We start from the raw sequence: 16,286 nt of genomic DNA, 5'->3' as shown, positions 1-16,286 counted from the left end.
TTGATTGATCTAGTCGTTGAATTTGTACACTTTTTTTTACGTAATATCTAAATAACAAGTATTGGTTTCTGTTAGCACGTCTTCTCATCTTGCTTTTTAATAATGAGGTCGCAAGCGTGCGTCCTCGATAATATGTGACGAAGGGACAGTTTTTAAAAAATCATCAAGAAATTATGGTGGTAAATTATACAAAATAATGTGCAAGAACAGTTTCAATAAGTGTTGTTGACTGTTTAAGTATCAAAATTACGTTGAAATTAAGTCGATTTTCAGAGAAATTGTCACTTGTTTTGAAGTAATTTGTGGGGAAAATTGATTTCGTCAAACTTTCATTTATACTACTTCAAATTTATAATAACAAAAATGTAGTTTATTATAGTTGTATTACAGGACTTTACGAAATTTACATATGAGATCGACAAAATCAGTGCTACGTGCTAAAAACGCGCGTTTAGCTAAACGTCCATCGAAAAAAAAAACATTACTGATTAAGTGAGTCTGTTTTCAAAAAATTTATATAATAATGAAAGAATAAAAACCAGTGCTTGTTATTTCTAAAAGTAAACAAAAGGTGTACAATTCCATCGACTAAATCTATCAATTTGAAATTTTTGCGCCCAAAATCGATAACGGCCTCTTAATATCAATAACTCTGTTTGTTTCCGGCTCGTTAGGCTAAACATTCGTAATGACCTGGTAACCATAACAAAGCTCTGAAGTAGGTAGCGAACGTAATATTCAATTACGGCGAATTGATAGATGTTAGTCAATAGTCCGTACAATGACACGGTAATAAGATTTTCGGTATAATATCGGTATGGCTACGACGTCGAAAATGATTGGCCAAATCATGGTATGGCACTTATGAGGATCGTAAAGTGACTAAAACTCGTAGTCGTTAAACTTTTTCTGCCGTGGCCTAAATGCAATGGCCTTTTGATTCGGGTAATGATTTTACAAACAATTGTACTTTGACTTAATATGATTTGTTACTAAAATAATAGATCTGTCACCAAAATTGAATTACCATATAAGTATATCACCAAAATGGTTAATGTTAATGGCAAGTAATAATGTTCATCACTTAATTGTACGCCTACGAGCCGAGCGACTGAGGCTGGCTGGAGGAGCAAAAAGCCCAGGCTGCAGGCTGTGGAGGTGAGCGTGCACGTAGGCGTTTTAATACGCAAGGTCGAACATCCTGCAGCCCTAGAGCCGTTGAAAATATGCTTAATTTTTCCTGTTTGTACTGACTAAAATATGAAACCATTTATTTTAATGATGACACATTAATCGTTTTATAGGTGAAGGTAATACCGTTTTATAACATTTGGTAACTGGATTTTGTGACAGATCTGCTATTTTGGTAACAAAACTGTTTTCTTGGAGACCTGAATTTTGGTAATTCATGATGATGTCTATTGTGGATGATTACTTGATTAGGCAAATTAGTGACAGATTCGTGCTTCCCTTACAGTGCCGTGGCGTTTCTCTTAGAGATAACAATTTGCAAACTTATCTATTCTTATAAACCACAGGAAAGAAATCAAATCATATGTATCTTATTGTAAATCGTAATATTGCTCTTCATTAATAAAATTCGTCATGTGAATATTGAGGGGAGAGAGGATATATAATGACTCCTATCATTATGACTCAGACCTATGCGTAAGTTCTAATTTTAAATTAGGGTCCTTGTGTCTGAGTGACTCAGTCTTTGTTTTCCTGTGACTCGTCATCGCGAAAACTAGGATGTTTCTAGTAAATGTTTCTTAAGAGAACGTCCTAAGCTTAATAAATTCACGCAATCTAGTCCACTAGTTGTTACTTTGGTACGTATTTTTACACAAGAATATTTTTTGAGTTTATATACGATACATGTATTAAAAGCGTAACGAACGGTTTTCTACGTATTCACCAAATTTTACATTATCAGCCCAAAGTAAACACGGAACTTTTAGTTTTGATAATGTTACAAATTCAATTTGAACTAATTTATAGCACAGATTGGCGAGAAAGGGTTCCAGCGAATCTCGTAACGGCAATATCAATCGAGATTTCATAAATAACTGTCATTTCTCTTTATGGATACTAGTTCGGAATGCACCTATCTGCTTCCTCGTTTTGATTTACTTACGGAATGCATGAAATGAAGTAAAAAGATAATTCCTAGCGAACATGGAAAATCGTTATTAACCTGTAATAAATGTGTTGTTTATATTAATAACCGGTTGAATTGTGGTATCTTCAAACCCAATAAAGGGGCGGATACTGTTGGATTCCTATGCCTTAATGGATTTTTTCTCTTTACTCTCCACTTCTCAGCCATTTCTAAAAAGACGGCCATAGTTGATATCGTCGGTATACTTCAAAAACATGATAACTGACAAAATGATCAAAAATTAGTTGTATATACAGTTTTGTTAAATTTTTATTGTTTTAAATGTATATGTGGCTTTTTTTAATTTATTTGTATTATTTACAAAGTTACAGAGTGTAAAAAAGTAGTAACAGACAAAAAATTAAACATAATGTTCACGTAAAACATAATATGGGTATTTAAAACTATCTATCCCATAAAACTGGTCAAGCAAAAGATATAAAGTAACATTTACATGTTTTACGACGAGATTTCTACGACCTGAAGGATCTCGCAGAAAACACTATTAAAAACCGACAAAAAGATTCTGATGGAAAAAATGTACAATGGTTTAAAATTAAGCAACTGAGGTATAAGAAAGGACACCCTGACTAAATATACTATAGGTACAGTATCTCGAACGACTCTCCCGGTATAAATGTTTGTGGTGGAAATACTCGTACTCCTGCTCGTCTGACAAGAAAATCTAGACTTCAACATATAAATCAAGATGGTGATCACCTCGTTAATTTGTGTAAAAAGGGAGTGATACCCGAAGAGTACCACGGGTATTACATGGCATTAAAAACTATTAATGCAATAGACCGTGCTCCAGAACCCGGCGTTGATGATTCATGTTCGGAAAATGATGAACAATAAAATAAAGAAGAAACTTACTTCGTTTTATAGATACCTATTTTTGTATAAGAGTATAATATTCATTTTTGTTATTAAGTTCCTGATTTCTTTTTTTTTCAAAATCACTATTAAATATGTATACTTATTTATTATTCTTATAAATAACAAGAGTGATTCAAAATATATTTTTCCCATAGATTACAAGCAAATTATAAAAAGTAATGTAGTAATAAAAAATAATAAATGACATCCAACGTGTTTTTATTTACAGGTAAACAGATATAAGTGATTCTATTCTAGCAATTTTTGACTATTTCCTCCATACGTGAATAAATATGGACAGCAAAACACTCCTTATTAACTAACTTATTGCACACCATTAATATTTTTTATTTAAATAACAGTTATACACAAAAATTTGTTCATTTTACATACAGGCAAAACATAATAACTAACACGTCCCATTTTTTTATAGGTCAATATTTTATAGCTTTCGATAAAAAAAATTAAAAAGTACCATTTTAAGACAATGTTTACATCCAAAAATTTTAAGTGTTAAACTAAATTAGTAAAGCTTCGGTTTTTAAATACCCACATTTGAGGATCAAACTTTCAACTCGCGTTTTCTCGAAACTATGTTTCAGTCAGTTATCATGTTTTTGAAGTATACCGACGATATTTTCTATTTTAAAGTATAAGGTCATATATTTCTTATAGGCGTGTGTAGACGCGATTAATATAAGCTTTTACTATTTAACCACAAATCCCAGATCGCAAAAAAAGGCCGTTTTATGGATACATTTTGATTGATGTCCATGTTTTCGATGAGACAGCCAATTTTATTTACTGTGCTTTAGTATTATCCGAGCGACCCGCCCCGGCTTCTCACGGGTTACACAAAACCTTAACACATTCACCGCTGAGCTACGGCCGTAGCACTATGTTGTAGCCGATAACACGAGCTTCCCGGTATGTAGCAGGAATGCTTCGTAGAGACAAAACGACAATGTGTCGTGATTAGCGCTGAATGGGTTAACAAATTACCTGTACACTTAAATCTTTCTCAAGAATCAACATATGGATAGGTATGTTTATCGCGAATATACATACATACAGACAGACAGACGCGGCGGGGGACTTTGTTTTATAAGGTGTAGTGATAGTGATAATGATGTTGTTAATATTAGAAACTATACACTTTCTAGCAGAATATGGATTATAGTTTGTTTTTTTAGCATTAGGAAAAAGGTAAGCCATCTTGACGTGTTTTTTTTATTAATAAACAGTTTTGAAAAATAAGTCACAGCATAATATATATATGTAACAATTATAAATCATATACGATTATTTACATTCTTTTGCTTTCATGAGTACTATAAACTAATTAAAAAAAAAAACGTTTTCAATAAAAAGACACGTCAAGATAGCTTACCTATTTCTAATGCTAAAAAAATATGAACTATAGGGTTAAAAAAACCCTTGATTATTAGGTAACTATACGGACACGATTTTTATTCGGATTAAATTATGAAATATGGCGGATATCAATCCGTGTTGCACTGCACCCCATTGGCTCGTAGTATTTACAATTATCTCGTGTCAGTATAACGACCTAGGATTACGTCTGTAACTATAACTAGGTAATGTTTGATTGATGACTGACTTGTGCCAATAATTATATTTTATCATCTACTTGACTTTACTCACGTTAAATATATCGCAGTCACACCGAAGTTTTAAAATCAATGAGAAACTTAAATTGACTTATTTTTATTGTACTTGTAAATAGTCTATACCTACAATCTGATTTCTGTTTGGTAAGAAAAACGGGCAATGATATATATAAATTTAGACATGGTGTTCAAATATTAAACGCTTAGGTGGAAAATAATAAAAGATGCACTGACTGCGTAGCCAACATGCTAATCCTTAAAGCTCCACAGCGTAGCGTAGTCAGCTCTCTCTATCACTCTTCCATATTAGTGCGACAGTGACAGTTGCGTTGCGTTCGCTACGGAGCGTTAACGATTGGCATGTTGGCTACGCGGGCTGAAGACCACGTCAGCTTGATTTGTTTATTAATGCAAGAAACTGAAAAATACTTGAAACATGAAAAAGCTCATATACAGGATATTTATTTAGTCACCTGCAATGATTTACGGGGTGAATATGTATGTCATACCGAGTAACTTTTACTATGGGATCAACCCTGAAATCACGAAAAAATAAATCCAAAATGTATGAAACAGCCAATTATTTTTTCGCGAAATAGAGCCAAACTGTATGAAACAGACAATTATTTTTTCGCGAAATAGAGCCAAACTGTATGAAACAGACAATTATTTTTTCGCGATTTCGGGGTTGGTCCCATAGTAAAAGTGGTTCAGTCTGACTTATATATTCACCCCGTAAATTATTGCAGGTGACTAAAGAAACAACCTGTGTAAATATATTTCCGTACACTATTTTTCTAAATTTAAGAAAATCGTCTAAGTGTACATTCTGATTGTGTAAATATAATTACACTTCGGTGTAACGTGCGGTGGTTTTAAATCAATATATTAACGATCAATTGATAGACGGCGGCGCGAGCGCAGCGTGGCGGAAGAGCTCTTTCCGATCATTAGCATCCAACGCCGCCTGCCCCACAAACTGGCATGTTCATGAACAACCAGATTTTATATATTGTTATAATATGTATGTTAGTTAAGGTATTTATTTATGGGCCACTAGTTGCATGAATTTTTTTTTTTCATCATGACAAATATTTCCAAAAGAGTATTCTACATCCCAGAACAGGCATCTGGTTTGTTATACATGAAACCTCAGTTAATAATTTTCGCCTTTACCTTATCATTGTTACAATTTGATTTTTACATAATTTTATTTTAAGAATTAGTCCTACACACATACGCCGAAAATAATGTACATGCATACACATTTGTTGTTCTATATTATTATTATAAATAGATTTTGTACCGCCAAACTTGTTTGCGTTCTTACGCAGTCTTTTTTTCTGCCCAAAGGGGTACTTGTTTATTCACACCTGTAATTGTACCTAATAAGTATTTAATATTACTATTTTCAAGTTTATATTTTTAAACAACCTGATGCACTACGATTGTATGGTAGCCGAGTTAAGCACCAGCGTTTAATACTATATATATTACAACAGTCCGCAGCTGATTGATTATTTTCAGACACTACAGGTTGGTGCTTATTGGATTATGTTGACCCACTGTCCCGATTTACATAAGTTATCGTTTATGGAAAATGAAAGTCCATGCGTCGTTATAAATCGTTACAAATATTTTGACGTGCGATTGAGCAATTGAGGGATTTGCGAATGATGAATGTTGCGAAATATTCTTATCATTATTTAAATTTATCACTTGTAATATTTTATAGGTTGCAAAATGTGTCATTGCACCATATTTTTTTTATATAAGTACTTCGAGATTTTGTTAGTTAGTAATATTTTATTATTCAGTTAGTCTTAACATGCGAACTTTTATTTCTGATTACCGTCCTTCATTCTCAGCAATACTACTACTACTACTAATAAAACTGCAAGCTACTATAGCTTAAGAAAATTAAAAAATCAGGAGAAATAATTCGTGTAGTTTTGAAAATTGGCATACATATACCTTATGGTCTCCAGATAAACACACTAAAAGTCCTCGAGGGTGGGGGTTGTGCTGAGGGTATGGGTGTTGAAGGTACCTTTTTTCAGACTTTTGCTCATTTACTATAAAATTCCCTACAAATTTGGTTATTTCTATTTTTACTCTACGATCAATACTTTAGGAGCTACAGGGTGTTTAAGTTAACAGAGAGACAAAAAATAGACGATTTAAGAACACCGTCGTTTTTTCGTATATGTTTATCATATCTCAATTTGTTTGTTTAGAAGAAGCAAGCTTAGTCACCTGTTGACCAAATATAAAAATAAAACCGGCCAAGAGCATGTCGACCCCTGCTCAGTGTAGGGTTCTATAGTTATCCGTTCGTCAACATAAACTTTTTGCAAAAACTCAAAAACGGCTAGACCGATCAGGTTCGCTATAGTTTTCTTTAAAAGTCTTTACTAAGCTTTACTTTCGCGATTTTTGTTTCATATTTTTTGACAGCACAACCTCCACCCTCGAGGACTTTTAGTATGTTTATCTGAACACCACAAGTTATAAGTACTCATAGCAATTTTCAAAACTACACAAATTATTTCCCCTGATTGCCCATATTCGGGTTAATTTTCTTGAGTTACTTGAAATTGAAGCGGAAATACCTGCTTAATGTGTTTGGGCCTCCCGACTTACTATTTAACCGTGTTTTATTAAATATAGGTGACGTAATACTTAAATACCTTCTTTCAAATGTAAAGTTAATTCAGCAAATTTGTCAAATCACGACACAATTAAAACATCATCATTCCGCAACTCATTTAAGCCGTAACAAATTTCGTACTCATTGTAATTCCGTTAAGGAGAATCATTGTAAATGCTGGTGCCATCGCCGATTGGGGCTTGTTAGGAAAGTTGATGATTTGATAAAACACATATTTAAATATTAAGAAAATTATGCAAAACGTGTTATCTTTGCATAACCTAACGTAACATCAAACAATGCACATTTTTAGTGCAACTTTTACGCACTTCTGTTAAGCTTGTTAATGCGACTAGATGTTATAATATGATGAATGGGTTTTTTAGTAAGATGATTTATGTAGACCAGAATTAGGGTCAGCAGCCTTAAGAGGGAAGAACAGCTTTTTGAATCTAACCAAATAACGGTAAATATTCTATGAAATTCCATTGCGGATGAAAACGGTTTCCACTAACTAAAAACATTGTTTTTGTTTTGCAAATTTTGAATAAAAGGAAAACCTATAAACCTAGTTTTTCATTGTGTTAATAACATACTAAAAGTCATGGAGAATTCACAATACTCGTATTTAGAAGTGGAAAAATGTTTTCTCTTTTTGTATGAACAATCACGTCCCTCTTAAGATTTTGCCTTGGGAACTTAAATGCCCTCTGCTACAGGTTTTACCAATCCTGATTCGTACACTATGGCTATTGTGGTAATCATATATCAAAACGATAGATTTATCACTAATTTCTTAATATTTTTAAGCTTCTTTACAACAATTAAGTTTGACCGTGACGAAAGCTTTAGAGAATATTATACTACGATCTTCCCACAAAAGCATAATAATAATGTGGTTTTAACAAATTAATACCGAATCGAATAACACACCTAATGTTTAGTGTAATATGCAATATGTCTTATTTTTGTACGAGTAAATGAGAGAAAATTATAGAGCGTAACAGTCGTCACTAAAGATTTGCACTTACACGTTTAAAATTATACAATCCAAATAACTATCAAACATCCGAAACATCTCATGATTTATTACAATAAGCGACTTAACATTTCAGCCATAGCGACCAAAATAGCATGGCAAAAATTGACCCTCATGGTAGTAGTGTACCCTTTAATTTGCTAAAGTCTAATGTGGCATAATAACACGTAGATGTATTTGAGCTGTGAAAAATGCTTTGGCGATTAAGAACGTTTCCTAGAGCTTAAGGCGGTTTTTGGGTAATTGTCGTATAATCTTATTACGTGAATCGCTATAACAGTGTTGAATTATGACTTAACTAAAACGCTTATGGTTTGTACTCGTAGGATTGACCTGACATGTACGTACGGAAGTACTAACGTACATTGTGTAAAATCATTTTTGAAGTGGATATTTTTTTGCTTGCAATAGAACTTGAGTTTCAAATTTAATACGACACATGCAGCCATTTTTGCATAAAGGTTGAATTGACTGATAATAGTTAGGTTCTTAGCGTGTTTTATTTGTTATAAATAGCTACTAGAACTTGATGTAAGTGAGAAAATGTTAGACATAAGGGTTAAATACTGACACAAGAATAAAATACTGTCTGTACCCAAAAGTTTATTTCTGGCCATAAAATCGGTTTTAATATTAGCGGATATATTATACAAATCGAGAGATCGACTTCATTATATAGTCTCTACAACGTGTACAAAAATAGCTGCCGTATACCACGTGATCATCGTCCATACAAAAAGAGAAAACGTTTTTTCACGTCAGCAGCTGGAACAAGGGTAATTTGCTGCTTAAAAACAGTGAGCAAAATCGCATTTTGCTCACCGAGTGAGACAAAATAACATTCAAGTGACCTTCATATTCGAATGTCATTTCAACGTGCGGGGCCTAATACAAGTTCGAAGTATTTGGATTCTATTGTCTTTGTCCCTTTCACGTCATTAGCAAAAAGAAAGAGACAAAAAAGAATGCATACGTAATTCAACGATATATTGACGGTTTATAATAGACCCCCGAAATAAGTCAGACCGCATCGTTCCAAAACACTCTACGAGTCTTCATTCGTAATAATTAATTAATCAAATAAAAGTTTAATATTTAATAAAAATACCATATTTTATTATACAATCAAAACAATGTACTTATACAAATTTACGCAACTGTTACGCAGTAAATAATTCTACTTAACGACTTTTAACGATCTCTACTATAGTTGACAAATAATTGTATCCGCAATTCGGACCGTATCTTACAAAGTTTTTTTTTAACAAAAAAAAGTTGACGATTGAACTGTCAATTGATGTTCGTTAATTGATTATTTTCGTATCATTTTATTGAAATTTCTTTCGTTTTGTTTTAAAGCGGTAATTAAAGTTAATTGTTAGAATACCTTCAGAAAACATGAGTGAAATAGTGATAAAGACGGATTACATTTTTTCAGGTTGTATTTTTTGATGGCTGACTGACGTGAAAAATTTTGTGTACTACACGAGATCAAAGTTATTTACATCTCGTGCGCTTATGAGTCCCTTACTACGCTCAAGATTCTAAATTAGATTCACTCGCTACGCTCGTGAATCTATTATAGAATCTTTCGCTTGCACGGGACTCAAAACAAGCACTCGAAGAAATATCAAACTTTGCTCTCTTGTTGTACAAATAACTATTCCACTTCTAAATATTTTCCATTCTCCATGATTTTATAGTATGTAATTGACACAATGTAAAACTTTTAGGTTTTCCTTTTTTTTTAATTTGAAATATATTTTGTTTTTTTCCAAAAATCTAAATCTATAAACCTAGAACATATTATGCTGAATAGAAGCGATCGACATCGAAGTCAAAGTGATTTGTTAAGATTTATTTAGTTAGTGGAAACGGTTTTCTCCCGAAATGTAATTTCATAGAAAAATTACCGTTATTTCGTTAGATTCGAAAAGATATTCTTCCCTTTTAATGGTTGTAGATATTGGAAAATATATACATATATCTGTATGTAAAGCATAAGGAAATGGTATAGTCTGTTTTATTAACTATAAAGTACCACGCCATATATTTTCTAACAAACAAACAAACAACAACAAACAAACAAACGAACAAACAAACGAGGATTCCATGTTATTTCCTATGAGAATAGTTAAAAAAACAGAAGATAGGACTTTTGACCTGTATACTCATCCGTTACTACATATGACGACTGTACAAAAAACAGGCCATGAAGTAGTTTTTGGGAGTAAGTGTTAAAAGTATGGACGTGTTCCAACTATGTTCCTTATTTTCTGGAACAGACGAATGCGAACCCTCATTTGTGCATGCACCATAATAGACTTACATGCCTATTATACTTACTCCTACAATTGTGGTAGGTTTCTCAGGTAGCCATTGGTTTTGCTATTTCTTTTTTTTTAATAATCCTTAGATGTTATCCAACACAGATAACTCAAGATATATTACTATCGGTCAAAAACTAGGCCTAAATTCCATCCTCTCCTACGTCTTTACATGTAGGTAAGTAATGTTTAACGTACAATTAAGGCCCGGGTCATACCTGCGGCGAGTTTACACAATCATTTCATTATCACACAGCTTATAACATTATAACAGTCTTATGGTTTTACAAATAAGGTTTAAAATGATAATGAATGTGTTTACTAGCAGTAATATTAATTTGTGGAATAATAAATATGGTATTAGCTGCGCTGCGCGTGCCCATGCATCGAGTGTCATTTGTCATTCTTATTTGCCACAGTTAAAGACGTAATTGCTTCTAAATGTGTGTGCATAAACGTCTTTTTGGATGGGTGGCAAGCCGTAACAGTTTGGAATTATGTCACGTACGGTGTGATTTGGCAAAACGAAATGTATGATTTAATCGCAACAAAATATTTCTTTTTGATTACACAGCAATGATTATCTGTTTGTACAAATTTCTTGCTCAATAGATTTTATGTGTAGGTATTCATTAAGGTAATATGTAGATGAGACGCCTATGTTCAACTCTTCAGCAGTGGGTGATATAAGAATGGGTTGATATCATTCTAGATATCTCTTTCCCATCACGGAACAATGGTCTTTGGGACCTTTGGGAGGCGTGCGGGGAGTCGAAGACAACACTCTAATTTGCCACATTTGATACGTAAATGAAATGTAAGGGGTACTGTGAAGGTTTGAAACCTTCACAGCCTTTTGGTAGGTAACTGGCAACAATTATATATTTCAATTCAGAATTATTGCTCTGCTTGATGATTAAAGATCCGCAGTCGGGCATTCCGTTGGTAGCAATCATTAAGAGTAGTCGATATTTGTGATGTAGCTGAATGATATAAAAAAATATAAACTACAACGAATATTCATTATCCTCCCAGATAGCCGTTCCCACATTACAGTACACCGAGCGGATGCTGCCCTTGCCCCATGTCATGGGACAAGCACCCGTCAGGGTGTAAGGACATTTGAGAGTTGTAATCTAAAATGAACTGGGCTATTGGGTCAAAGCGATAATATCTGATCGCATTAATTTTTTTTTCATTACTTCACCGCGCCTCTTTTCCTTGGCCTCGGCTAGGCGGAGCTGGAGGAGGCCGCGCTGGACTGTGAAAATTGGAAATCCGTTCTGAGAGCCCTATGTCCCTGATGAGGGATAACAGGATACCATCATCATCATCACGTCGCTACGTATTCTTGAATGTTAGCAGTGAGCGGTAGCTCCAACGACTCCACTTTGGCCGGCCGGTCAAGGCAAGCCAGAGGCAGAGAATCCTGTCCCACACACCCTCCTTTGGGTGACATATATCTCCCCAGGAGCACTCGGGTACTTGGGGTCGCTACTTCCCAATGGCTCGTCACAAGCTGCCATGCGTTCTAGATATTACTATTACTTTATTATAGTAAATTAATTAAAAACAAGATTATACTAATAATTCGCTTACACTCCGTTACCCGCAATGTATAAAACGCAATATACATAGAATTATTATTAGAATATTGAAAATGCATTTAAACGCTAGTCAAAATGAAGTGAAGTTTCCTTATAATGTCTGTTTATATTTATAAACAAGCTTGAAAATATATGGTTGTGAGAGCTACGAGCCTTGTTTAGAAATCCCGAGCTCGTTTAATATTTCCACCGGAGACCTTTTCCTAACCTACAAATGTCCCTTGTGTTGCGAGTCATGTTTAGCCTCCAGAGACAGACCAGCCTGAACTTTGACTCGAGAGTAATTATTGCAAAATGAATTAAAACCGAGGCGTAAATCAAATTTAGATTTATGATGGTTTCGACATCACTGGCTTCGCTTAGGGCATATGTCTCAACATATACCCTAATAAGCATACTGATGATAGGACTGACTGCATTACCGGTACCTAGTAGCCTTATATTATAATCATATTTGCTACTGTTGTCTTTCTTTTTGACCTTTTGGACAGCGGTTGAAACAATAAAAAAAAATATCATTAAAATTGGCCTAAATCTTCATTAAATATTTCGTGAGAATCTTGCAATAGCAGCAATTTGCAGTTAAGTCTTTATAGAATACAAAACTTATGAAAATTTTAAAAGCGATAGGTACTTCCAAGAAAAGAGTCAAGTACTTAAAAGCGCATCTAAAATTTGTCTCGGTCATTCAAGCGAAACAAGTTTCTTGTTGACATACTGACCAATTCACGTTTTACCGTAAACAAACATCCACGCATCTTTTTCTCACAATTGCTTTTAATAATTATTTGTCTCTCTCTGAATTTTAATTCACGGTTACTTACTACATGTAAACATAGGGAACGTAGCACTCAACATCTGTAGATTTGTGTTATGTGCAGCCTTCACTACTGGTGTTGTGTTGTGTACTCCTTTGAATTTCTTCGCAGATGTATGCAGGTTTCCTCACGATTAGCCCTTTACCGAAAAACTGGTGGAAACTATTCTGTAAAACTCATTGGTATGCGCCAGGATTTGAACCTGAGACCTCCGGATAGAAAGTCGGACGTCAGATCCACTCAGCCACCAACGCTTCCACAGTAAAACCACCAACCAAGGATCAAACTTAACCAACATAATCAAACAACAAAGAGCGTACAATATAGGCATTGTCTGATAATTTGGACACGAATTTTCAATGTTATTTAAAATTGCCCTCTGTGTAGGGTGCGTCCTTATAGTCTAGCTACCAAAAATGGCATCCGTAAGGAAATCTAATGAAATAACCGTATAACTCCTATATCATTTTGGTACAGTCACCACCGGATATATCGGAGCGGCCAAAGCGCTCAAAAATATTTAAACACGCCTCTATTTGCCAAGGCGTTATAGTCAGTGTTTAGATATTTTTAAGCACCTCTTCGGCGTTATATATCTTATGGCGACTGTATGTAGTACCATTTTCTAATAGCTTTACAAAATGAGGTATGTTATATACATGTTAAACAATTAAAACTTTTTTGAATTTACCTTGCAATTCGTGTTATCAAGCTTCTACTACTTAGAGGGCGAAAAACACTTTTGGCGCTTTGTTTTACTTCGAGTTATTCGCGACTGTTCATGCCTTTTATTGATCCCTTTGTATACATTTATTTTTTCTTCGTTCGTTTTTACGAGAACTTTAGGGGACCAGACACTTTATGTGGATCGTAGTGCATATAAAACAGGCTGCAATGGGGTCACGCAGGTATCACTAGATCACAGAATGCAGTAGAAATCAAGTGCGTCGATCCAGTATCGATCGTAGGTGCGTGCGCAGTGAAACGGCTGCGCGGCGCAAACGCAAGGCGAACCGCCTGCTCTAACCTATTCCTGGGGTGCCCAGAAATTGAGCTTTTTGTAACACTAATAATAAACTAGGTACAGTTTTATAGTTATGGTGTCCTTTGCCTTATTCTGTTTAGATTCGAGGGGTCATAGAGCAATTAGTGCAAATTTAGACAAAAGTTGACAAGATTGTAAAGATTCGTCTAAAACAAAATATAGATTATGCGCAATGTAGTTCTGAGTAACGTAAGCCGGAATATAGCATGACCGCTTTATAAATGAATAGAAAGACGGTATAGTAGTTCATGTGACTGCTACATAATAAAAGGCATTAAAATACACGAGTATAAGTTTAAGAAACGAACGAAGTGAGTTTCTTAAAAGGATCACACGAGTGTTATAATGCCTAATTGTGTACAGTTACATACACTATTTTATCTACACATATATTATAAACTTTCTATTATACTATAATCACTAACCCAAATTACAGCCAACGTTGGGGCATAGTTGCTCTGTTGGCGGGACACGCGGATATGTGGTGGCGTTACCGAAATATTTTTATCGCTCATTTTATACGAAACTTTTGCTATAGTTACTTCAAGAACAACAAAACATTCATTTTATACTTAAAACTAATTAAAAGGTAAACTGTACGTCAAACGGCATCTAATGAAAACATTTTTCATGTATGTCACGTATTCGTAGTTTTTTTTCTAAATTCAGAGACACTAGAGTCGGGGGCCTATTTCCATATCGTTCGATACAAACTAACATGCGAGAACAAAACAAAACGGCATCTCGACTGATATTAGAATAGAGGTGAAATCGAATCGCTTTTTTGTTTCAAATGTGCTCCAAATTTGAATGTCATAACCAAATCGATTTTGATGTAGTTATGAAGCAATTACGAGTACAACATTATCACAGATAAGAAATTTGTTGTCACAAAACAGTTTATCGTAATGTTGGCCATTCTTTACGGATTTTGAACATTTTCACGCTTGGTCTGATCCGTTACTTTTGATACTGATGCTGATTGTACATAGTACGGCGACTGAAAAGTATCATACGTTAGCATTTTTATTCGTCTTCGGCAATTCTGAGCACAGACGATGTGACGACCTGAAAATTATACATTGACTTAAACGGTCGCGATATTTCACACGTTTTAACTGGGCCCGACATATTGATTGAAGCACAATGTTACAAAAATAAAGTTTCTTCTTCGATTTAAGCATATCAAAAAAAAGCGCCGGTCGGATGAAATTTTTTTGAGTCGAGAATATACCGCGCGGTGTAATAAACTCTGCGGGACCAATTTTTTTGAACCACGAGGGAAGAGAAACGTATTTTCCAGGCAAAGCATATGCGATAACGTAAATGGTCCCATAAATTGTCCCCGTTACATGAGAGTTGTGGTGTCAATAGTGCGCGTGCGACAGGTGTACCAAGTGAGCTGACTAGCCCTGCCCTTATGAGCGCGTCCAGCGTCATTACTCTGTTAATGGACCCACTTATTAGCTAAAACACGGGTTATACTTTCAATGCCAGATTAAGACAAGTAGAGAGTGAAGGTGACTTCTTTTTAGTTATCTCGACATCTTTGCCGTCGAGTTGCAAGTTGGATCAATATGCTTTTTTTTGAATACACTACGTCGGTGGCGAACAAGCCTACGGCCCGCCTGATGGTAAGTAGTTACATGCGCGTTGCCGACCCTAACACCCCGCACCCTCGTTGAGCTCTGGCAACCTTACTCACCGGCAGGAACACAACACTATGAGTAGGGTATAGTGTTATTTGGTTGCGGTTTTCTGTAAGGTACTTCCCCAGTTGGGCTCTGCTCTAGATCTGGAATGACATCCGCTGTGCTGTGCCCTACCACACAAAGCGAGATGACATTTACAATGCCCATACCTCGCTTTTGGACGTAGTTTAAGAACGTACCCTGGTCCAAAAATGCCTGATCTTTTCGTTTTAATTGAGGTTTTGTATTGATCATGGAATAGACAAAACAAAAACCAGTAGGTAACGTTATGTTATGATCTGAATATTTGAAGTCATAATATATCCCAACGTTTTCCGGCTATGTGGGTGGTTTGGTGTTCCAACTTTACGATTATCAAAACGTGCTATCAACAGCAGTATCACAATATATTAGTCCGGCACCAGAGATTATAGCTTG

This window comes from Cydia pomonella, chromosome 7, assembly GCF_033807575.1.
Source record: "Cydia pomonella isolate Wapato2018A chromosome 7, ilCydPomo1, whole genome shotgun sequence".
In the NCBI taxonomy this organism is placed as follows: Eukaryota; Metazoa; Arthropoda; class Insecta; order Lepidoptera; family Tortricidae; genus Cydia; species Cydia pomonella.
Note: the sequence above shows the minus strand (reverse complement) of the source record.